This window comes from Hemicordylus capensis, chromosome 1, assembly GCF_027244095.1.
Source record: "Hemicordylus capensis ecotype Gifberg chromosome 1, rHemCap1.1.pri, whole genome shotgun sequence".
NCBI lineage: Eukaryota > Metazoa > Chordata > Lepidosauria > Squamata > Cordylidae > Hemicordylus > Hemicordylus capensis.
In genome coordinates, this window is record NC_069657.1 from 340922902 (window position 1) to 340948658 (window position 25757).

At 42.7% G+C, this 25757-nt stretch overlaps 2 long non-coding RNA genes across 3 annotated transcripts in view; one reads left to right on the forward strand and one right to left on the reverse strand.

Moving 5' to 3' along the window:
* Window positions 1-14722, forward strand: part of LOC128339604 (uncharacterized) — a 75610-nt gene extending 60888 nt beyond the window's left edge. Inside the window, exons 2-3 of one of the 2 annotated variants that reach the window (XR_008313115.1) lie at window positions 13386-13505; window positions 14346-14722. This is a non-coding gene — a long non-coding RNA (uncharacterized LOC128339604). Of the gene's footprint in view, window positions 1-13381; window positions 13506-14345 lie in introns of both variants that reach the window. The other variant, XR_008313121.1, reaches the window with a different exon arrangement.
* Window positions 5837-24829, reverse strand: LOC128339598 (uncharacterized). Its single transcript, XR_008313112.1, has 3 exons — window positions 24768-24829; window positions 8556-11411; window positions 5837-6155 (listed from the first exon to the last, which is right to left on the reverse strand). It is a non-coding gene; the product is annotated as an uncharacterized LOC128339598 (long non-coding RNA).
* Window positions 24830-25757: the final 928 nt, after the last annotated feature.

A 25757-nucleotide genomic window follows, 5' to 3' on the forward strand; every position in this document is an offset into this window, starting at 1 on the left:
CTCCTCCTGACTGGAGATCTCCATACAAGCTGAATGTATGCAGATCTGTAACCCAGATTCAGCACATTCACAAGCTGGGCAGGCACTGGGGGCCCAATGTGCAGTGGGTGGCCTGTATCAAGAGGCACTTCAAATCTCAAGGCATTACTACAGATAAGCTTCCACTCATAGGTACAGTAAGTGCCTTTTCTTCACTTGTCTTTGCTTGCAGTTCATAGCAGATGGCTATCTTGAACACGGTTCTTCAATTTCTGTTCTAACTGACTGATACCTTGTGGAAACTGCAGGACACTGAACTTCTCTGTTGATTCATAGGCCAGGTGCAGTGCAGGTGGATGCAGGGATGTTCCTCCAATATATTCACTTAGCCACATTAATCCTTCCTCACTAGTCATAGAGAAATTTCCCCTTGAGCAAAAGAGGCATCTGTACTCAGATTTCAGGACCATCTCATGTTGTGTCTAAAGAAAGTAGAATGATCAAATACATGCTTCTTGGTTTTCATTGCACTAGGATTTTTAGGGACTTCCTAGAGATGATATATGTTGCTAAAGTTGTCAGTATTTGCAAACAAATTAACGATTTTATTTTCCTTCCCCAGATTCTCTTTAAACATTCCCCCCACTCCACACTGGTCAGCCATATCTTTGAGGTGATTTCCACTTGAGCAGCTGAAATCATAAATTTTAGATGATCTGCAGGCATTTAACAACTTTAGGATAATGTGGAGTACAATGCAGTTTGGTGCAAAATGGAGGTTCCATTACTTTCTCAGAAGATGGCCACAAGGGTTGGTTGGTACCTGTGTTGAATTTGATTATTTAAGCAAATTGGTAGTTTGCTATTTTCCATCAAATCTGACACACGTGGAAGCATCTTTCACCAAACAGCATGCTGCTTTTTGAAACAATGATTTATTGTTTATTTATTTAGTACATTTTAAAAACTCCCAATACAAAAAGGTCCCTAGTTCACAATTTAAAAACAACCATTAAAACATTAATATGTTTAGAACAATTTAAAATACAAATAATAGCTCTAAAACCCAAAGCTTTAAAATCATAAATGAAAAGCCTAGCTAAACTGGTATGTTTTCAGGTCCTTAAAAACATTCAGAGAAGGGGGAACTCTAATTTTGTTTGGAAGCGTGTTCCAGAGTCCTGGGGCAACTCTAGAAAAGGCCTGGTTTTGAGTCACCACCAACTGAGCCAGTGGCAACTGCAACCAAACTTCTGCTGCTGGGGGGTTGCCAGCCTCCGACCCCTTTTCGCTATCCGTGGGTGAGGGCATGACAAAAATGAGTGAAATGTTATCTCTTTGGGCAACCCCAGAGGCCAACCTGGCTGTTGCATTCTGTACAGTTTCCAAACTACATACAAAGACAGCCCAACATAGAGCGTTAGGTCTGGATGTTACCAGCATATGCACCACTGTTTTAAGGTTTTTTAATTTACAGAAATGGATGTCGCTATCAGCCGAAGTGGTTAAAAACTACTCCTGGCCACTGCCTGAACTTGAGAGATCAGGGAGAGGTCTGGGTCCAGAAGTACTCCCAGACTACGGATCTGCTCTTTCCTGCAGAGTGCAACCCTATCCAGAACAGGCAGATCTAAACCACTCCCTCAGTCTCGACCTCCCATAATGAGTCATTCTGTCTTGCCGGGATTCAGTGTCAGTTTGTTCTCCCTCATCCAGCCCATTACCACCTCCAGGCATGCATTTAGAGAAGTTAGGCCATTTCCTGATGAAGCTGACATGGAGAAATAGATTTGGGTGTTATCAGCATATTGATAACACCCTGCACCATATCCCCTGATGATCTCTCCCAGCAGTTTCATGTAGATGTTGAAAGGTATTGGAGACAGTATGGAACCTTGTGGGACTTCATACCGCAGCTCTTGTTTTGAAGAGCAACAGTCTCCAAGTGACACCATCTGGAACCTACCCAAGAGATAGAAGTGGAACCACCACAAAGCAGTGCCTCCCACTTCCAACCCCTTCAGGTGCCCCAGAAGGATACCATGGTCAATGCTGATCCAAAAGGATCAACAGAGTCACACTCCCTCTGTCAATAGCCAGTTGGATATCATCCATCAGACTGACCAAGGCAGTCTCAACCCCACAACCTGCCCGAAAATCAGTTTGAAAAGGGTCCAGATAATCTATTTCTTCCAAGACTGCTTGGAGCTGAGATGCCACCACCTTCGCAATCACCTTGCCCAACCATGGCATTATAGTACCCTTTAGTCTTATTTGCTGCTCCTGAAAAATAATTAATTTATTTGAGCTACTCAAAGAATTACAAGCTTTAGTCAGTCTGGTTGGTGAGGTTAGCTCTAATTGGTGAAGTCAAATTTTAATCAGCAGAACTGAGTGTTAAGACCTCATGTGTTATTTTTCAGGGAAGGGGTTGGTTCTGGGAATGAAAAAGATTAACAATAAAAAATGGCCTTCCCTCCTAGGAAAAAGTAGTGGCTTAAAAAAAAAGGTGGCAGGGCAGCTTTTGACCACAGTGGGATCGAAGAAGCCCAATGATGCTCAGGGTTCTAGCCCTTGTTAGTTATCTCATATATACTTCACAATGTCAGAGGGCGCTGACTCCTGCTAACTGGTCAAAGAATCACATTTTATAGTGGTGGGTCTCTTTTATATTTAGCAAGGGAACAGTAACTGCCCCTTAAATTGAATCCCAGCACAGTGTTCCTTTGGTGACAGTTGCTGGCATCTGCCTTGTGTTTATTTTTAGATCGTAAGTCCTTTGGTGACAGGGAATCAGAGCTTGCTATGTAAACTGCTTTGATAGCTTCTTTGTTGAAAAGTGATATATAATAATCATATTTATATTTATATGATTTACAATATCCATCATCGTCATCATCATTTGTTTGTCATGTATGCTTGGCTTCCTTTAGGGGCTTTTCAATACCATAAGAATAGGGCACACAAGAGCAAAGAAATTCAAGAGACCTGTGTTTGGGGTGTGAGACTGGCAAAAAGGAGTTTTGTAAAGGAAATGTAGGAAGGTACAGAGTAAGGGTTTCAATATCATGTCACAGGTAGGATAAGGAAAGGCAGGATGGATGAATTGGTGAGGAATGGGAGAAGTTGAAGTAAATTGTAGCTGCAATAGTTACCAATAAGAAGTATTCATAATGAATTCAGAGAAAATATTTACCCCAAAAATGAAGAAGACTGAAGCAATTTCTGACTGAGTACTATGTTGATGAGGAATATAGGTAGGTTACTAATATTCTGACCCTTTCTTGCCCATATCGATCATCTTTTGCTTTTAAGATTATGGACTTACATTCTGTGCAGTGCCCCACTTGATGCAAGAGCAAGACACACATCCTGGTTTTATGTGACGTCAGGTCCATCCATGCTGCCAATGAATGTGGAAAGGCTACCTCTCTATAGTGATGCTTCTCCCATTAGGAATTATGGGGAAATAGTTGCTGCTGTGATAACACAATACTTAGGAACCAAGATGCCTCTCTGCATTTAGTCACAGCACAGACAAGATTTAGAGTTGCACAGAACAAACATTTGTGCTGCGCTCTGGATCAGCTGGGTACTGTGAAGAATATAAGCCATGTTCTTTGTGTTTAAGTAGAAAGCACTGCTGATGAACATAAAACCAGTGTCAAAAAAATCCCTAAAGCCAAAATATCAATCCATGAATTAAACTAAATTTATGTTATTAGGTGTTCTAGTATTCAGTGGATTGTGTTATTTATATGCTTCTCAGAATCCTTCTAGAATCCACTGAAGATGTTTTGCTTTAGATTCAGTCCTGGCTTGTCCTCTGAATATAGCCTTTCTATAGCTCACCATTTTTTGCACCTGATTTTGCACTCCCACATTGGAAACATGATCATAATTCTCAGTGTAAGGCAATTCCCTGAAAAAGTGGATGCAAAGGGCAAAAAATCTGATATTGGAATTTTTATGTAATTTACCACATAGCCATAAAAGTAGATTGATTAAAGTTTTAAATGGATAGTCGTATGGATCCGGTGACTGTCATGTGACATGGCAGCCAATTCGAAAGCTGTTCATGTGCTTCTTAACCTAGGAAAAAATCAGAAAGATCAAACACGTATACAGATTCCAACAAGGAAACTCTCAAAACAAACTAATTTAGTATTATAACCTATAAATGAATGATGATAATTTAAGTTTTTCCATAAATTAACACCCAGCTATTTTCAGAGAGCAGCTGGACTTACTATGTCAGTTACAAGAATAACTATTTATGGTTCTGTTTTGTTGAAATGCAAATGTACACGATTTCTCCCAAATCATCAACTATATTATATAACTAAACTTGTAATCATAATATTCCAATTAGAGAGGTATTATATAGATATTAACTGAGGTAACACTTCATGTGTTATGTCATTCTAATGCCAATTCTATTACTTGTCTCTTGTTGATTTTTGCTGTCATGAACAAGACTGCTAAGGAAAGAATGACAAAATACAGGTAAAGCGTGTTACCAGAAGAAACTAGAGGAATGGGGTAAAAATGTCCTTCAGTAAAAAGCATGCAGACAAAAGGAAAGGGGGGGAAGCAATAAGTAGAGAAGACCAAAAAAGAAAGAAAAAAGAAAAAAGAATGAGCAGATACAGAATGAGGAAGCAGAATCTGTTAGTGGCATCAGCAGTTGCCAAAGATAACTCCAGATGTTCACCAGCAAAAGGTTCATCTACCTAGCTGCTGGGTCACCATAAGTGGCGCAGCAGGGAAATGCTTGACTAACAAGCAGAAGGTTGCTCTGGTTCGAATCCCTGCTGGTACTATATCGGGCAGCAGCAATATAGGAAGACGCTGAAAGGCATCAGCTCATACTGCGTGGGAGGAGGCCATGGTAAACCCTTCTGTATTCTACCAAAGAAAACCACAGGGCTCTGTGGACACCAGGAATCAAAATTGATTGATGACACTTTACCTTTCGCTTTAGTTGCTGGGTAAAGCAAACAGTCATGCCAATAAAGTACAATCCATGAAAGGTCCATGAAAGAAAGTTGTTTAGTTAAGAGAGTAGCAAAAAAAGTACCATGCAGCATCAGTCTCATCAACTCAGAAAAAGTCAGGACCTGGCCACTGAAACAGATCAGGCTGTTATAGGGGTGTGCCAACAGGTTCGGCGTCAAACATGTTTGATGTCGAACCTGTTTGCTTCGACTGTTCGGGGTTGAACCGAACCACCCCCCTTTTCAGACAGACCCCGGACCAAACCCCCCCGAATGTTCGGGGTTTTCTGGAAAACACAATTCAGGGACAGAAGACAAATATTAATATAACATGGAAAGGGACTAAGCAACTAGGGCCCTACAGCATGGACTACAAGTATTAAAGAAAAGGAGGGGGGCAGTTCAGTTCACACTGACAGCATAGCACAGATCAGAGGAGTAACATCTGTTACCACTATAACATTTTTAGCTCCCTTGGACACACTTTATATGCATTTTCACATCTCATCCCAGCTGCAATCCAGCCCATGGTTCCTGATGCTTAAATCAATGGGACTTAAAGCAAGAGTGATAATGGGCTGGAGAAGAGCCCATATTTAGTATTTTGAGCTGGATGAGACCAATTGTACATTCATCAGTTTATCTAACCCTTTACCACATAATGACTGACTCACCAGTTATCTGTGTTGTGCAGCTGGGGTGACGTTGGTTAATTGTCCTGACATGTTTGAGCATATCTGCATAGGGAGTGAGGAGGGACTGTCAAACTGTGTTTTATTTAGAACCCAGTATACTAAATAAAGGGGAAATTAATGATACATTCTGAGGGTATTGTTAAAGAAGCTGTCACTTGCCTTGGGGTGGGGAGGCAACTTCTATATCATAAGAGTGCATCTCTTGTGAAGTATGCAGAGAGATCTCTTATTGCTGGTACTGATTTATCCAAGGATAAAATACAGAGGATTTCCTCTCGTCCTCTTTTTCTAGCCGGTCTCAGGGAAAGAAGGCAGCTACTACTCCTGAGCCCTTCTCTTCAGGGTGCTATTTGTCCGCTGAAGCCCTGCAGCCAGGTCCCCCAATAGGGGTGTGGTGCCCTAGCCCCCTCAGGTAATGTCCTGGAGAAACCACCAGAAATCTCAGGATTCTCCGGCATCATTTGAAGAAGAACACACATCTTCACTGTATATAAAAGAAGAAATCCTATGTAAATAATCAAAAAAAATGTAACATTTAATTTCTTATTAGATGTTTTAATGCAAATAAGAGAAATATACATGCCAAATAGTGGAGGAGGGAGAAAACAACAGGATGGAGGGGGAGATGATAATGAGTTTATACAAGTATGGCCAACTGGTGATCTGCAGGCCAGATGTGCCCCTCAAATTCCTTTTACTTGGCTTTTTTTGACCCTACCAAATTTTAATCAAGATGTTAAAAAAAGATTGTTCAGTTTCAACTGCAAGGAAAAGAAGCGAGGCGCTTCCTTGTGAACCTTTTATGCATTGAACAGCAATGTACATTCTGTAAAAGCACAAACTGTCTTTGGTTATGAACTAATTTACTTCTCTCTTTTCTTTAATGCCATTTTGTATACATACCAAACACATTAAAGCAAAGAGAAGAAAATTAGCTTACAACTAATTAAAGAGCATGCACTAGTCTTCTTGTTGGCACTTTTGTATTTCTTTCTGTGATTTCAGGCACCTTTTAGCATGTGCTAATGTGAAATGCCTGTATAAGCCGCTCCCCACCCCTTTTGCTGTATTAGCAGAGATATGGGATAAGCAGGGGGCGGAGTTGTGGGCCCGGTCCGAGAGACAGGCATGCAGGCTGCCATTTTAGTCCCCCGGCACATGACAATGGCAGGCCAGTCATGTGCAAGGAGCGGCTGCATAAGCAGTCAGCTCCTTTACTCTGCCTTTCAGTTGCTCTATGGGCAGGCACGCACCCACCCACCCCTGGACTCAGTGAGGGATATTCCAGTCACCATTGGGGCCCAGTAGGAATTTTGGGGGTCTCAATTGATTGGCTAATGTTTGGTGCTTTTATTTTTTGGCCTACTTCTCACTGATTTTGTTAAGGCAGTCTCTGGGGTTAATTGGTCACTTTGTGGACGAGTGTGGGTCAGGGTAGGTTAATTTACATTGGTGTTGGGCTGGAAGGTTGTTATGGTGAGTGGGAATATGGAGGAAGGCTTGGTGATCTCGCAGCTCTCAGGCTGGATCCGCTCCCGCTTGGATGCATGCCAGCAAACACTGCTCAGTGCCTCGCAATCTGGGTTGAGGTGGGCTGGCATGCATCTCCTCAACGGGGGTAACCTCATGGTCGAGATGAGGTTTGGACTGGGTACCGAGCAAATCAAAGCCTGGTCCTTCACCCTCTTGTGGGCATACCTCCTATGAGATTGACCCACATAGTGGATACCCACACTTTAGTTAAGATTCCTCATTGAAGGTTTTGTAAATATTTAATAAAGTGGCCCTAGTTTTTTTTCCAACTACGCGTGCCCTGTCGTTATTTGGGCCTGGGTTTGCAATGAGTAGCCAGTGCAACAGGCAAAAAGCATCAGAATTACTGGAAAGGCGGAAAGAACAAGTTTGTTTTGTTGGCTGGTGTTACAGACTTGGCTGAATTTCATATACTCAATTTCCCCCATCATTTCTTTTTTAAATACTTCTCAGTTTCGGAACTTCTTAGACACTTTAGGATTACATGCTGCATTAATGACAAATGAAGAACTCAAAAAGCATACTGCATGTGTGATATTAATTCAGGCAGCCAGGCACTTGGAATAACAAAGTAAATATAATGTATTTGGGCATCATAATTTTTCTTCAGCAATTTTATAGGACAATATAGTTTACAGCAGCCATGTGCTAAAGAAGGTGATAAAAGAGGTGATCATAACTGGACATTGTGATAATGAAACTTCACTTCAGTTTTTGTCCCCTAAATGACATTTTGGTTTACAAGGGCTTAGTTTGCCTCATTGCAATCCATGAAGCAAATGCTAGCGAGATAAATGCTCTGTATTTGATCAGTGTTAGATGCTCGACTTTTGTTAAAATAACAAAACCAGCACATTTAATCTGCAGCACATGGGTTGAAGATTTGTCATGATTAAGGGCTTTTCACTCAACCAGATTTTGAACATTATTAATGAATAGGTAAAACCAAAACAGCAGTATGGAAATCTAAAATTAATTCATTAGTAGAAGCAATTTCCATTTTGGTTCAAAAAATTGCTTCTGAGAAAAAAGTAAGTTTCCTTCCCTTGAAACATCAACTAATGTTGTTGTCATTTATGTACTTTTCATAAATTATGGTATTGGGAACACTGGCATTTTGATGGATTATAAGAAATAATGAGTACTACAGATTAAAGATCTAGCAATACTTTCATTGACTTGCAGAACCAATCTGATCACAACATGAATTGTCCATTTTAGCTTCTACTGTCAAAAATAAAAATAGCCCAGTACTTAAAAACAAACAAACCTGTGCCTGGATTAATTACACATCATACAGTGCAGTAAAAGGAAAGGGGTGCATTAAATTAAAAATATTACATTTCCTTACATTTTCTCAAAAAGGACATGTGTCTCTGCTGGGCAACTAATGATGTGTGGACAACATATCAGAAACCATCAGTTTTTGTTTGGTAGAAATTTCTTGAATCTCTTTTTCTATGAGGTATACCAAATCTGAGTTTTCTGAGTTGTATTTCAGAATAGCTGATTATCAGGTGTCAGTATTCAATAAGGAATGGAAAACCTTTTTGAAAAACTGAGAAAACTTTTGCAAAACTGAGCTTGCCAACATTTGGACGTACAGTTTCCAAAACCGGAGGTGAAGGGACTTCTGGTTTCATGTTACATGCGAATGAAGCCATTCATTCTGTGCATGAAGTTTGGCACAGGATATTGCCATTCAAACTTTCTGAATTCCACAGAATATGTGCTTGTCTTGTTCTTCACAGGGCTCTGCTGTTGGAATGGTTCAGTTAGCTGCGTTCCCTTTAAACATTGGTGCATGGGTTACTAAATTCTAAGACACTGAACTTGATTGCTTTCAGTCCTGTTACTGAATTAAATCTTCAAGTTTGATGAAAGGCATAATTTATGAGCATACACGAACTGTGTGGACATGAAGCAATTTTCACAATGCATTATCACATGGAATTAATAATTGTATCTAAGTATACTTATTACTTCAACTTTGTTGATGCAATTACACAAGAATTTACTGTTTTTAAAGCATATGGTGGCTTGGCTGGAAAACTACAGCTAAATTTTGGCTGGGTTCTTTTCTTTTTCCCCTTTTTCAAATAAGGAGAATTTTGTTATCCCATCCCTCTTCCACTTAGAGCTTTTCTGAACCCTTGTCTCCAGCAGGTGCTGTTTACCCAGCCTCCTAATCTTAACAACTTGATCATGTACTTCCTTCCAGTTCTAGGCCTTGCATAAGGTCTTTGCCTTGTCCCAGTTTCACCTTGATTCATTCTCTTCTTGTTTCTTCTTCTCTCTTTCCCACAGTCCTCTGCCTATTACCACCACCATCCCCTCAGATCCCTGTTTTTCAGTTAACTTCTTACTCTTTTCGGCTTCCTTAAGCCATCTGCAATCTCATTCACTAGCCAAGTTCTCAACTTCCAATCTCATTCACTAGCCAAATTATCAACTTCCCTTTTTGGCACCTTCCTTCTATTAGCAGAACTAGGCTTTTCTACACAGAACCTGTATGGAGTTTTCCTCCTAGCCAAATTGACCTTTCAAGCCCTCTCAGCCACACTATTTGTGAGCATTCACCCTGAGCAGTTAGAATATGTGTGAATATTCAGAGGCAATATTGTAGCTCAGTCAATATACAACTACAATGTAAGATGCAACATTAAAGAGGAAACAAAATGCATATACAGTAGTCCCTCGACCTACGAACTACTCGACAACCAACGTTTTCGACTTACGAACGCCAAAAAAGACTGGAAGTAGTTGGCGGTTTAGATTTGGCTTCCTCGACTTACGAATTTTTAGATGCGGTTTCCTCGACTTACGAGTGTTTCCAGACCTCCGTGGGTGCGCTTTTCGACCTACGAAAATTTCGACTTACGAACGTCTGTTCGGAACAGATTAACTACGTAAGTCGAGGGACCACTCTGTGTGTGTGTGTGTGTGTGTGTGTATATATATATATATATGTATCAACTATAGCTGACCTGCTTACCTTCTCTCAGGTTCTTAACATTTGTGCATTTCCATCACCCCACCCCATCATCCTGCCAACATCATGAATCTCCAAGGGGGGGAAGGGGGGGGGGTTAAGGTTTTTTTTTAAAAAGAAAAGAAAAATGAGGCTAATTAAACACCAGTGCTTATTTATGTTCTTGACAGAATTATTAAACGTCTTAGGTGGTAGAGTTCAATAGAAAAGGCTACTTTTAAAAAACTGAGTTAGCATTTTGGTTAGCTAAACGTTTTAATTGTTTAATGCATCTCTGTAATTATATGGTACAGCATTACAAAACAACATAATTGTCTTCAGATACAAGTGCTTAAGACAGAGAGAAAGCTTTTCAGGGAGCACAACTTCAGTCTGATCTCACAGCTTTCCCTCTGGCTTAAGTAATATTTAAAAGTTAAGTAGTTAAGTAACTAAAATTTTATGTTCATCTTTTTCAGGGAGATTGGCATGTATATATGTTCCCAGCTCTGTGCAGAGCTGAGCGCGTGCGCACACACACACACACACACACAAAATTTCTTCCCTAGAAGATATTTCATTCTACCTCTAGTACACTTATTTTGCTAATGAAGAAATTTTTGTGAAGGGGGATTCCCTTGGAAAGCTGCTGCTGCTTCTTCCCCTTCCTCTTCCCCTTCTTCTCCTTCTCCTTCCTCTCCTCCTCCTCCCCCCCCCCCAAACGTTAGCTATTCTGGCACTCAGAATTGTTTTCTGTGTCCTGTTTAAGAGGGCCAGTATTGAGAGAACTTTTTTGTTTCTCTCCCTGGCTGAAGCCAGAGCAAGGGAGAGAATGCTATCCTTTGAAAAAGTTCAAATAAGTCTCCCTGACCACCCCCGGCCTGCTCACAAGCAGAGAGAAAAATGTGAGAAAAGGGAAAGTAAACAATAATTGAATTACCACCCAGTGGGTGGCAAAATGAGCACAAGCTCTCTGATCCATGCTTCCTTTATACTTCCCTGCTGGCAAATTAGGACAGGCAGAGATCTATAAGGTGATTATAATTTAGGCAGAGACAGAGAAGGTGATTATAATTTAGCATTGACTTCAAGCCTAAGATTTGTGCTACAGTTTGACCGTCTAAGTAAATATCTGACTTCCAGGTCTTGAATAAGCTTGCTGGCAAACCAAATGATCAGGAGCCAATGTTCAATGTTCATTTTCTGGGAATTGCAGATGCCCACACCATTCTATACCTGGAAAAGAAATAATAATTAGAAAGACACAAATCTCACTTGCAGGCAAATGTATGTACTGAAGTAAAGTGAATTCCAGGATCCATTTGACAGAATTTTCTAGATATAAGGATGATCAAGGATAGATTTGGATGCTCTCTTCTGCCAGCTGCCTAATCGTGTGAGGAGGAGCATGTGGAAGAATGTCTCCCCTCTGGCATAAAGTCCCATCCTCACATAGTTTTGCAGGGGAGAGTATCAAAATTAGGGCTGCATCAAAGTTATATGATCCCAGCATTTCACCAAGTTTCCAGCAGTTTTCACATGTTTGATTGGGGTTAGAAGCTCCTGTCACTTTTATGGTGTGACCAAGGAACATTTTGAGAATTTCAATGATGGGGCAGAGGAGCTTATCAAAGGGGACAGTGACAGTCAGGGGCGTAACTACTATTAGGCAAGGGGAGGTGGCTGCCTGGGGGCCCCCATGCCTCGAAGGGCCCCCCCAGAGGCAAGTCACATGACTATATATTGTGAAGTGTGTGTGTGTATCAGCGAGGGGCCCATTTTAAAATTTTGTCTCTGGGCCCACTCCAGCCTTGTTATGCCCCTGGTGACAGTGTTGTTCTTGATTAGGACCCCAAAAAGCTACCACCTCTGTGGGCAGTGGCAATAGTGCTAGAAGCTGCTTATCTCCTAACAGGCGGACCATGTTCCTTCCCAGAATGCACCAGGGAATGATGCAGTGCTCCAGTGCTTTCTGGGAAGAAAAATGGAGTCAGCGGCTGGGAGACAAGCATCTTCTTGCACTGCTGCTGCTGCCCAACAAAATGTAGCTCTTTTGGATCTTAAGCAAGAAAAACCTCACTGTTGCTGCCTGAAATTAGCTTCTCACCCCAGATTCAAAGTTTGCAAAATTCTCATGGGTCCTCCCACAAATGTATCGACACCTCCCATTTCCACCACCCACAAAAAATTGGTGAAAATGAGGTGGGAGTTTTGAACCAGCCCTACTCCAAGCCACCCCAATCACGTGGTTAAAATACTATTTTAAGATATGGGGGAAATCAAATTCCACTCTTGCTTTTACCTATATGGCCAGGAAAACAGCATCATCTGAACTGGTCCTGAATCATATTTATACTTATTTGCTATATCCAGAATAAAGGAACATGAGAATTGGCCCTCCAACCTGGCATTTGACTTTCAGTAAACTTGCCTTATTTCATGCTGTATTTCACCTTAGCAGACTGCTGAATACACTATTCCAGTAATGCACTGGCATGTGTCAGTTTGACCAGCTTGATCACTGCAAATAAGTGGTCAGGGACTTCACAAAACAATATTGCTGTATTTTAGTGAGCATGGATTGTTCTGTAGATGACAATTCATGGAAGGAGGGCAGAGACTAGTGCTCGGCTGTGTGTGTGTGTAAGAGAGCAAGAGAAGAAACAGATGTGCAGCTATGTGTTTTGGGGGAATAGTGACAGACAGAATTGTGAGAGCACGGGTTGGCTGAAGGATCTGCAGACCGTTTTTAGCTGGCCTCCAATATGCTCTGCTTGTATATTTGCAAAGAAAACAAATCTTAGCAGGATGCTGCAAGTCTCCAGTATTCTCTCTCATCATAAGACAACTAACCGGTGTAGCCTTGCTCCTGGAACTTCTCATCACTTGCAGAAGTGGGGAGCACGTAGCAGCAGTGTTTGTATTGGTGTCCATGGTGACTGTTAATTGGAATCACCAGACAATGTGACCCTTAAATGTTGTTTAAAATCATGCTCTTCTAGTAAAGGTTTTCTTTCTTACTTGGGAAATTATAAATTCTTTAGATTTCTTACTTCCTATTTATGAAAAGAGTTGACATGACCATGACAATAATTGCACAGTCAGGAGGAAAAGTCTGAAACAGACATTAGCGTAACTTTCACAACAGATTCTTTATGTCCCTTTATAAGGCTACTTAACTAATTGAATTTCCTTCTGGCATGGAGAAAGAGGCACAACAGGCAGCAGTCGATCCCAAGAGCAGCCACATTGTCCCATATTTACGCTTGCCTGTGGCTGGATTTGGAAGGACCTTGCAAGAGGATTTAGGACTTCTCCAGAAAGAAGAAGGTAGGATATAGGAGAACAACCGAAACAGTTAAGAAAACTAGGGCATATAATGGGTGGACCTATTTCAAACCCTAGTCCAGGGCTGCACAGCTTTGGCCCTCTAGCTGTTGTTGGACTACAGCTCCCATCGTCCCCAGCCACAGTAGCCAATAGTCAGAGATTATGGGAGCTGTAGTCCAACAGCAGCTGGAGGGCCAACATTGTGCAGCCCTGCCCTGGTCAGATAAGAAATGTGCAGGTCTGGGATCCACATGTGGTAGCCTCAGCAAATGCCAAGAGTCAATGCTCCAGAAAGACCCACTGCTGACCCCCATTTCTGACCTTGCGTGTGTGCCCCTTTAATTCCCCCAATGCCTGAAGCACTTGAATCCACCTGAAAACTAGGTTTTTTTAAATGAGATCTTTGATGTTAGAAATGGGAAGGGGGGGGGGCTGACAGCAGAGGAGACGCTCTCCAGTACATCCTAATGCAGACGGGAGAGTGGGGGGCGGGGATGCGGAACCGTGTTTCCATTGGACCCACGGGTTTGTGTTACGTCCCAAGGTGGCCATTCTGAAGTTATTAAAACTAATATAAAGATAGGTTCGAAACAAAATGGCTTGAATCTGCATACTAGTAAGTAGAGTTATAGTTAGAGTGTGCCAGTGGATTGAGAAAGATTCTAGAATACTGGTTTCCAGCCCTATCCCAACTCAGCTTCCCCTTCTTTAAAATGGACATGAATGGAATAAAGTTGGCATTTTAAAACTGTTATATAAATAGTAGGCTCACACATCTTACAGATGCAATATTCTCTGTGCATTATCTGTCTCTGGCACACTCTTTCTTTCTGTCACTAGGCAAGCAAGTTACTGTTACCACATAGTGAACATGCTACAATTCTGGCTCGTGCTACTGAAGATATGTGGAAGCAAAGAAATGTAAACTGGACATGTAGAAGCAACTGTTGGCAGCAAGTTAGTATTCAGTGGTTGTGCCTGGCAACACATCTTTATCAGGAGGAAGAAAAAGAAATATTACAATGTAGTCACTGAGCAATGCAGTTCTCCTCCTGCAACTCATCAGAAACGAGAGGACAAAATATTTGCATTTACATACTGTTAAAAAAGGAACAACTGAATGCCTTTTGCTGCTGGACAAAGCAAACAGCATATTAATGCAGAAGGCAAGCAATAAAAGGAAAATAAATAAATAATACTGAGTTCTTACAAGATAAGGATTGATCCAGCTTGTTTTGTTTCAAAATTCATTGGGATCTGAATTAATGAGCAATTGCCCTAGGTCCTGTTACACACTGATGGCACAGGGAACTGGGCCCTCCCCGTGGCCTGCCCCTAGCTTAGTCACCCTGTAGCAGAAGGCAATGTTTAATCCCAGCCATGTAGACTTCCGCTTGCTTGAATCCCTGGATGCTACTGTGGACACAATGGAAATGTGTGATTCCTAGATGCATAATGGGAAATGTAGGTTCCAAATGCAGAGAAGCCCTGAATCCATGACACATGATGTGGTGTGCCTTTAGGGCCTTCAAGCAGACTGCAGCTTATATGGCAGAGATGCAGCCCTGAAAACATAGCCTCCACAGAGTCAGTCTACTTGGAGGCCCCTGTGCCACTAAACAGACCAGTGTTTGTCAAATTTCATTGCAGCATTGTTAAATACCCCTTTACTATCCTGGATTTTCCAGCAAAACTACGGTTGTAGGGAAAATAAAGTTATTTCGCGATGCATATCTAGGCCTAACCCAGATGAGTTCTGGACTGACAGCAAAGGGAAGTCTGCTCTGTAAAGAACTTGGCCAGACTGAAACCCTCCTCCGTGATCTGTCCAATGTAATTTTTCTCATTCAAATATTAAGTTTCATACAACCCACGTTTTGCTGGCCAATTTAACAATGCTACAATGAAATTTTGCAAACCTTTGAAATTCCGATCTTAAATTCAATTTTCAGACTTTTAGCAAAACTAAAGTCTTGCTAATAAGAATAAAGCCTATACTTTTAAACAGTAGCTTGATATATTAGATATTTTACATTCATCTGAGTATGAAATCATACCTGCCAACATTTCAGAATGAAAAATAGGGACAATGACAAAAAAAAGTTACTCCCCGCCCCCACTGGGTAGGTATTCTGTGTATAGCTAGTAGATGGCAACAAGCCAATGCAACCACCTGATCTCAGAAGATATCAGAAAAGCAAATTCAGCTCTCTCTCAAGTAATCTGACCCTTTCCTGCAGGAATATATTATATAAAAAGAAGAAATCATTCTGAAAAGCAAAGTCAGTGCTCTGCCAAACAATCTGACCCTTTCTGCAGGGATATAAACTGAATTTGAAGCAAGTGTGCTCTCAAATGAATCTGACCATTTTCTGCAGGGCAGGGGCATAGCTAGGGGAGAGGGGGGCCTGTGTTCGCTCCTCTCCCTGGCGGTCCCTCAGAGTGAGGGGAATAATGAAGAAAATAAGGTGGAGCTGGGGAGTAGGGCCCTCAACAGCCTCTTTGAACTCATCTGCTCAATTATAGCTACACCCCTGCTGCAGGGATGGAGATACTGAAGAAATTAATATTCAGAAAAGCAAATAAGTCAGTGCTCTATCAAATGATCCTGTCCTTTCTGCAGGGATATGAAGCAAGTGCTCTCTTAAACTAATCAGACACTGCTTTCCTGCAGGGAAATCCAGGCGATCTAAGAGAGGACCTTGTGGCCAGGCTCCCTTCAGAGAGATGACATCTCTCTGTGATAGTCTCCTCCTTCAAAGCTGTGTCTCAGATACAGATGACTCTCTGAAGGGAGGGGGGAGGAGGGAGTGGTGAAAATCAGGATTTTCCATTGCATGGTCATGAGCCACGAAACTAGGGGGAATTCCCAGGTAAATTGGGACAGTTGGCAAGTATGTGAAATCTTTGCATTCAATATAATACATTATTGGGAATGTTTTAAACCCCCTCAAACTTGTTGGAAGTTAAAGGACTTTGCGCTGTCTCTTTGCCTCAAACAGTGGAGGACAGACTAGTAAATCAGAGGGCTAGAGGGTCAAGACATTTGTCATCACTTCTCCACTGCTTTGATGCTATCCCTTTGATGTGTAGATTGCTAATCTCAGGGACTTCCTTCCTCTCTCTCTCTTCGTACCTGGCCTCCTACCTTGCAACATGGCAAGCCTCTCTCCCTGCACCATATGTGCAGAGAGGATGCAGAACCCATCTGCATCCAGCTAGATAGATAGATTAGAGATCCTAAATCCTCACTTTCCTATCTAGAATGGAGTTCCTTAATAAATGCCTTTTATATTGATTTGAAACTATGAATTGGCTCCAAGTTACTTTACTCTCAGCACACACGCATGCTTAACTAATCCGCTGTGTTGTGCCTCTGTGCACTCTGCTATAATGAGAAAGGAATTCTCTCACCACAGAGAATTTCCAAGTATGTGAAATCTTTGCATTCAATATAATACATTATTGGGAATGTTTTAAACCCCCTCAAACTAAGGGAATTACAAGAGAGAGAGAGAAATGCAAGCAAATGTGAGTTAGAATAATGTGGTTTGAGATTCCTGCCCCAAAACGTTTATTTCTGCTTTGGAAACAGTCCTATCCACCCCACCTTATGTCAGTCAGTAGCACTGGTTTGTAAACAATGTAACAACTCTCAGAGGGAAATCTCCTTACACTATTGAGGAAAGACCACTAAGTATCTATCAACTTGCAGAGCTCCTCCACTGAATACAATAGGTTATGCAACCAGACAGAAATGTTAGCAGAAAGCTCTGAAGCTTGGAGCTTGCCTTTAACCTAGATATGTATGAAATGTATGATAAGGACATGGCCTAAGACTGTAACTTATCCTGTAACACTGGCCTAGAGACAATTTACACTGAAATCAATTGCATTTTCTTCCTGATGATAGTTATTCCTTTGCCATCCTGGGACAGCAAACTTCTATAACAGCCCAAAATGTTCTTGGAACATTCAGTATACTTTGTTGTACAGAATAATATCTTCAGAAGGGTGGAGTGCTTTCTATATTTAGCAAAATGAGTACCTACAGATGACAGACATTGACAAATATAGACCCTTGTGAACTGTCATCTAGCAAATACCTATGAAGTATGTGTATATAATTTTCTGTGTGGGTTTAACAACTGTGCATGCTGGTACGTATACTACAAGGCTCTACTGAGTTTTTCTGGGAACAGCCAATGACAGATTACACTTTTACAATACAGAAGTGCTAAGAATAAACATAAACATAAGAACTGGATTGTATTTAAGCTTTCAAAGTCTATAATATATATTTTAAGAGAGATAAATGTGAAATCTGTTACATCAATGCCTGTGAGAATCTGATCTGCCAGTCCCTGTATTTTCTTAATGCCTTCCTCACATGTGCATTCACCATCTCCAAAGCAAGCATTTGGCATGTTCAGGGAAGCATGTGATCCTAAATGACTTGTAATTATGGTTGTGCAGAAACCTCATGAAAATTTTATCTTGTCTTATAGAAACTCCTTTGGCTCCCCCTGGAAATTCTCAAATGCTGTTCCTTAGGATGAATGCTGAAATCTGCTTCAGATTTCACTTTTTAAAAATGTCAGTGCCAACTCCAGATGTAATATAAAACCTGAGCCCACAATGAATTTTCCAGCTGCTGTCTGAACTTGGTTTCCTCCTGACTTCACAACTGAGCTGACAGACATGCATGCCAACAAATCAAACACTCACTCTGTTGTCCATCTTGGCCCTTCCCTGTGCCTCTGACAGGTATGGCAACCTAAGGCAGGGCTACTTAGCTTTGGCCCTCCTGCAGATGTTGGCCTATGACTCCCATCTTCCCTGACTATTGGCCATTTTAGCTAGGGAAGCTGGAAGTTGTAGTGCAAAAACAGCTGGAGGGCTGCAGTTGAGTAGGGATAATCTTTTGCTCTAAAGCAGGCCTGCTCAGCTTTGACCCTCCTGCAGATGTTGGCCTACAACTCCCATAATCCCTAGCTATTGGCCACTGTGGCTGGGGATTATGGGAGTTGTAGTCCAAAAACAGCTGGGGGGCCTAAGTTGCACAGGCCTCCTCTGAAGGATAATCTTTTGCTCTACAAAAGATGTGGGTAAGCTACTGGGGGCAGTGTTTGGTTTATGCTGTGCATCTTCCTTAGGCCCATATTACATTAATGGGCTGTCCACCAGTTTGTTTATTGGTCACATGAACTTTGCATGCTTATCTATCACCTTATTAATTTTTAAAGGACATGTTTTTAACATGCAAGATTGACTGGGGGATGATGCTTGGTGATAACAAGAGGGGGGCGGGTAGCCAATCAGCACTGTGCACATTTGGCTTCGGAGTCAAAGTTGCATAACTTCTTTTTGCAGAGCTCCATTCTAGACGAAGATGTACATTTGGATACAGTGAGAGGGCTTTCAGAAAACCTCACTGCTTTAAAATTTTGAAGCTATTTTCCTGTGCAGTAAAAACTGGGCTAGGGAAGCCCAGCCCGGTTTGCAATGCACATGAGAACTGCTGGGAGCCACTTGGCTCCTGGTGGAGGCGCAGTGGTAAGCCCTCTAAAGTAGGTCACCACTTAGCCAGGGTTTTGGGCTTGAGTGTGACCCAAAATTGGGCTAAGTGATTGTGCGTCTGCCGTGGCTGCTTGCAGCTGCAGTGGGCACACTCGGTGGGGGTGTGGGGGGTGTCCCCCCCAGTAATGCACCATTTATTTATTTATTTATTACACATTTTATATCCCGCTTTTCCTCCAAGGAGCCCAGAACGGTGTACTACATACTTAAGTTTCTCCTCACAGCAACCCTGTGAAGTAGGCTAGGCTGAGAGAGAAGTGACTGGCCCAGAGTCACCCAGCAAGTCTCATGGCTGAATGGGGATTTGAACTCGGGTCTCCCCGGTCCTAGTCCAGCACTCTAACCACTACACCACGCTGGCTCACACGGTGCATTGTTGGGGCTCGGGGGTGGGGGCACTGCATGGCAGTGCTTCCCTGCTTCCTACCCCTGGAGCTGCCGGGTGAGCTGTGGGAGAGTCGGAGCCAAGCCACCACTTGTCTGGGCGGGCGATCCGCCTGCCCAGGGAATGGTGAGTGCTCTTCTGTGGGGAGGGTTGGGCAAACCCACTCTCCCCACAGACCTCCTTTTAGCACTTCACACTGCTCATGTGAAGTACGTCATTTTGTGTCTCTTCATTCTGCTCCAGCCTGCTTTGATCCCTTTTGAAGCAAAGTATCATCTGGGGCAAGTCGAAGTGCGGTTGAAGTAAAGTGAACAGGACTGAATCCTTCAACTCCCTCAAAGACTGCTTTCACTCCTCACCCCCTACTCCTCTATGCTCCTCCTTACAGCCATTTTTGCAGCCTCAGAATAGACTATTAATCCCAGGAGTTTCCACGCCATTCCCGAGAATCCATGAGGAAAGTGGGGAAAGTGTCCCTTTAAAAGACAAGCTGCGGAATGCAGTCCTTTGCTCTCTTGCAGTGAGAAGGGAAGAGAAATACTAAACCCTTTGGTGCTCACCTTTCCCAGCCCAGGAGGTAGTTTGAGGGGTGGGGCTGACAAGGGAGCAAAGCTTTGCTTTGAGCCACTGAACAGCTGAGCTCAAAACCAAGTGGGTCCCCTCAGAGTAGGGTCGAAAGGGGCCAAAGCAAATCAGGGACCCTTCAGAAGCTCCAAAATGGTCCTCAAAACCAAGTGACCTGCTTCACACAGACCCAATGTTTAATTTAATGTCTAGTGGTACCGGGGACTGGGATTAGTGTACTTTCTCCTCTGTGTGCGAATGGTTTCTGTTAATTCCTCAGAAGTAAAGTGCTGCACTTGGGTGTGACATTGTAGCAAGGGCATCACCTCTCTCCTACCTTGACAGTGGGTCACCTAGCCCTCAGTGACAGAGAAGTTAGTTAGTTGTTTATTTACGATCTTAGATCAAACATCAATATACACAGAATATACATAGTAAAGAGAGAAAACAAAAACAGAAACAAAATCTAAAATGTCATCAAATACATAAAATCAGGAACCTTTGACAGTAACCGATTGCTGTGCTCTAGCTTCTCTTAGTTTGGTCAATGTGTAACAGAATTTAGCAACCGCCAGGGATATTGTTGGGTCCCTATCTTCTAATAAACATATAAGAATCGTCTCCACTGAGTGGCTTTTGAGATCTTTCAGATACTGAGATAAAATAAATCTCTTTCATCAGTATAAAGTGGACAATGTAACAGTGAATGCATCAATGTTTCGGGAGCAGCTCCGCAGGGGCTAGTGACAGAGAAGAATATTTCCTCAGGGGATCCAGAAATGCACAAACCGTCCCTCCATACCCACTCCATTTTCATGCCTTGACAAGTAGCCAAGATGAACTACAGTAGAGTGGTCCAGTTCAGGCATGGTTAGCACGCAGAGGGCCCAAAAGCATAAGATGCAGTTGGTAGGCTAGCCTACCAACGGTGCTCTTACCCCTGACTTTGAGGCCTAAGTCCAGGGCCTCCACACACCCCGAGCCCCCCAAACCTCTTTAGCCTGTCCTGGGTGGTGCGGTCGCCACTGATCTGCACTGCGCCAGGTGGCTGATTGTGGTTATGACCTGTGCTGGGTGCTTTAGAGACAGAGGAGGGAGAGGGGAAAGAAATATGTGGGATAAGAATGAGGATGCTTAACTTGCAGCAGGGGGAGGGTCTCCAGTAAGGGTGCCCCTCCTAAGGTCTGTAGGTCCAGGCTCCAAAATTACCTAGGTGCACTTCTGAGGCCAGGGCCATGTACCAGATCACGTAGACAAAGGAAAGGGCTAGAGGCAGAAGATGTGGTCAAAGCTGGCTGGTATTCAAGTAACAAAGATGGTGAAGTGAGGTTGCATAGCAACAAATTGCTCAGAGTTAAGAACTGCCTTGGAGGCAGGGATCTTAGGAACATAGGAAGCTGCCATACATCAATTCAGACCATTGGTTCATCTAACTCATCTGTATACACAGGCTGGCAGCGGTGTTTCCAAAGTTGCAGGCAGGAAACTCTGTCAGTCCTATCTTGGAGAAGCCAGGAAGGGAACTTGGAACCTTCTGCTGCTCTTCTCAGAGCGGCTCCATCCCCTAAGGGGAATATCTTATCTTACAGTACTCACACATGTAGTAACCCATTCATATGCAACCAGGGCAGACCCTACTTATTATGATAGGGGACATGTCATGCTTGCTACCACAAAACCAGCTCTCCTCCCATCTTGTAGGGCTTGATGTTTTTTTATTTGGTTGTGGGGTCAGCTGACCATTCAGGCTAGTGATCAGCTGACAGTGCTCAGCCTATTATTGCAGCCTATACAACCCCTGTATTCCACTTTTCACCTTTGTGTCTGAGTCCAGCCCATCTGTGACCACATCTCTTGCCTGTTGCCCTCTTCTTCTTGACTTCTCAGTCTACCATCCAACCCTGACCCATCTGCAACTGCCCTTTTTGCCTCTTCATGGCTGCCTGAGCCAGAACCAGACCCTGAGCCATAACTGTGACCTGTCTCAGAGCTTAACCATGACCTGTCTGTGTTCCCCACTAGTAAATGTTTTTCTAGATGCATATTCATTAACTGTACAATTCATGTATCATTTGACCTGTGCTCTGTGGCTTGCTACACTTCCTTGAGTTTTCACTCTGCATGTAAGTTATTTCCTGCTTTCTGGTTTTAGTAGACCTGCAATTTGGATTGTGTTGATATTTGGGAGCCTGATATCAACACAACACCTGATATTTGGGAGCCTGATAATATTTTTATTTCAAGAGTTGGCAACCATAATCAAACTAGGAAGAAGGAAGGAAAGATGTGTTCTCATTGAGACATTAGAGTCCAGTGTTCTTGATGAGTCAGCTAGCATCAAACAGTAGAATTATAAGGTTGTTTTTCAGTGTCTCCTTTACCTCCACATAATAACAGTTGGAAAGGAGCTAGAATCACCACTGTAGTCCCTGGCTGCCAATAATATGTCATAACCCTCCAGTTAAAGTTAAGGATTTACTTTCCCAGCAGGTTTACAGAAAAGGACTCATTTTGATCATACTGTTAGATATGTCCCTGTGAGCCACAATGCCAAACTGTTATGTAAAATTCTCCCCCATCATCTTCTCAAAATAATGCTAGCCAGTTCTTGGTAAACAAAGCAAAATAACACACATTGCTGACAGCCAATGTGCCAGCAATTAGTTTTTATATTATTAATGAACTTTGGGTTTGCTGTGCAAAACTTGTATTTCTGTTGCTAGAGTGTCAATGAGCTAAATGTGCTTTTTCGTATAGTTGAACTGAGAAGTGATGCATTCCAAAGACCCCATTGTGTCAAGTAACTTAATTTTCCTTTTTCATTGCTGAAACTCTATTGCCAGATGAATGAATAAAGAAATTGATCATAATAATGGATTTCAGCAAGAGCTCTCCTGAGTCTCATTTCCCTTGGCTTCCCTTCTGTCATATTTTTAAATGCTCTTGTGGTTTGATCTTCTTACTAAATAAGAGCTCTTGTTGATGGAAACTTGCTTTATACAACAATATTGGCTATCACAAACAAGTTTATATTTTGTAAATTGAGAAAGGAATTCTGTTGTTTTAAAAATTGTGCAACTGTGGTAATTCAGGGAATTTTCTTGATGTGTGGGTTTCCTAATAGTTGGAGGAAGATTTTTTTTCAGAGGTAAAGGCAGCATCATTGCCCATAGATTCATGCTGCACAGAGGCGTAACTAGGGAAAATAGCACCTAGGGCAAGCACTGAAATTGTGCCCCTGTCCAAACAGGGATGGGATTTGTAGTCAACAATATCTGGAAATCCTTGTTGAAAGGAACACTGTACCATCTAGACATGGTTGTTGATCAAAACCTGAAAACATGAGCCATCTCTGTAAAAGATTTAGAACAACAGTCAGGAGTTATGCGAGGATTCCAGGTGTCATTTTCTCTGTCTCATCTCATTCTTTTTAAAAAAACATGACCTTGTCCTAGAGGATCACCTGCCCAAATAGCCACTAGCAAAATAGGGGAAGAAGAAGGTGGTGGTGGTGGTGGGTCTATAAACCAGTGAATGATTCCTGCCAGCCTTTGTCTTATGATGACTGTTGGCTCATTACGGGGTATATGTGCATTCACCACACCAGTGCTTACTTTGACACCAAGAGGGAGGAGGATACATTAGTTTGCCACACTAGACAGAGGCATTTGCAACAGGAGCAGACAGCCAAGTTCTGCCAGGGCCAAAACCAGCCCCTGCTAGACTAAGAAATCATTGTAATTTGCCCCATCCTGTCACAAGCAGTGTGCTGTTTTATTATTGACTCTAACTCTCAAATATCCCAGTCATGGATGGAAAATTCAGGGAGAGACACATTTTCTACATGGAAGTTTCTTCTGTGCAGGTGTTGTGCAGAAACCCATGTGTAGTGACCGCCAGGGGCATAGCAAGGTTGGAATGGGCCAAGATGAGATTTTAAAATGGGCCCCCAGCCCCTCAAAGTCCAGGGCCTCCAAACACCCCAGGCCCCCAAGGATTTAAGTCTGATATTTCAAAATAAGTGTATGCTGCCTGGAAATACATTTCACTGAATACACACATGCACACTTCACAGTATATAGTGATAAACATTGAGTACTATATATTTGTGCTACTTTTAATGCCTAGAACACACTAGCAACGCTAATTATTAAAATGGCCCCCTCGCTGCAGATTAGCAAAGGAGACTTCCAAACATGCAGGGTGAGCCTATGTTTGTTTTCTCAGAATTCTGAACAAATTCAGTAAAGTTTGATTGCAGGAGGTTTTTCACACGAGGCTTTTAAAGCCCTTTAACACACATCTCCTCTGGAATGGAGGTGCTGCATTCACATGTTGGCCAGATCTACCCTGAAGTCCCTGCAAGTTATTGGAGAGCAGTTCACACACAAGAAAAATAAAATAAAATGAAAGCACAACACATGCTTCACAGTTCTCACTCAGACCTTCTGAGTTGCAAAACAACTTGAACATAAGTGCATTTATAAATGAATGAAAGAATAAATGAATAAATAAATATTTGTTCCAGAAGTGTTTGTAATTTTCTGACATGAAACAAGCCACTTATAGGCCTTTTTAGATAGTTTTTGTTTTTAAAGCCAGCACATTTTTCAGTCTGTTTTAAATTAAATATTCAGAGACTTCTTAGTCTTGCCCCACCACCCATATCAAAGCCCTATGGCAAGCAGATCCCTATATACGGGGCTAACCACAAAAAGGAATTCACAGCCTACCTTGCAAAAGCTGTGCTGGATGTTCTGCTCTGCTGCAGGGAGCTCTGCCAGCCTCCTTCCTGGCTTGCTGGGCCTACTCGAGTTCAGGCTTTAGGGAGGCCTACTCCGAGGCCTCTCTGGAAGCCCCGCCCACCCGCCGATCAGCTGAGAGGCAGGGAGAGAAGAGCTCTGCAGTTTGCAGGCTGCTCCGATCCTAGGCCTCATTGCCGATCCAAGGCCAGAGCTGGAGGCAAGTGGCTGAGGGGCCACGGGGGTGGGCAAGTGGGCAATGGGGTGGGGGTGGCAGGAACTGGCGTGGCACCCCCACCTCGGTGGCGCCTAGGGCACGTGCCCTGCCTGCCCCCCCAGTTCCGCCTATGATGCTGCATATATAAGGCAACACTCACCTGTGAAATATTTGAGTATGGGGGCCAAACTATACCTGGTTAGATCTGCAGTTATTCGTTTTCTTTACCTCAAAGCAGCCATGGGAAAGGGGAGGGGTTGGATCAGGAGTCTAGTATATGGGGTTAATCTCCCTGTTCCATTTTCCTGATTTAAATGCCTCCACCGAAGCTGCTGTTAGCCAGTGAAGGGCAAAGTCAGGTACCCATATTTTACCATTCCTTTCACCTTCTGTGGCTAATAGGGGTGTCTCTGTGTGTGTGTGTTAGGGATGTGCATGGAACTGGTTTTCCTGGTTCAGCTTGAATCTGGACCGGATTCGAGCCACCTCATGCAGTTCGGGCTCAATTGAGCCAGAGCTGGTTCCTATCTGGGCATCAAGCCAGGTCAAGCTGGCTCGGTTAGATCTGGGGTATACATATAAAGGGAAATCCAGTGAGGATTCCTCTTTACAAGTAAAGGGAATTCCCTATAGTAAATGCGGGGGAAAGAGGTAGTATTCCCCTTTAAAAATAAGGTGGCCTCCAACACTGCCCCCTCCCCGCTTCCCAAATGACAGGCCAGGTGGGCTGCGACCCAGCTCTGGCCTCTGTACACATGCGGAGG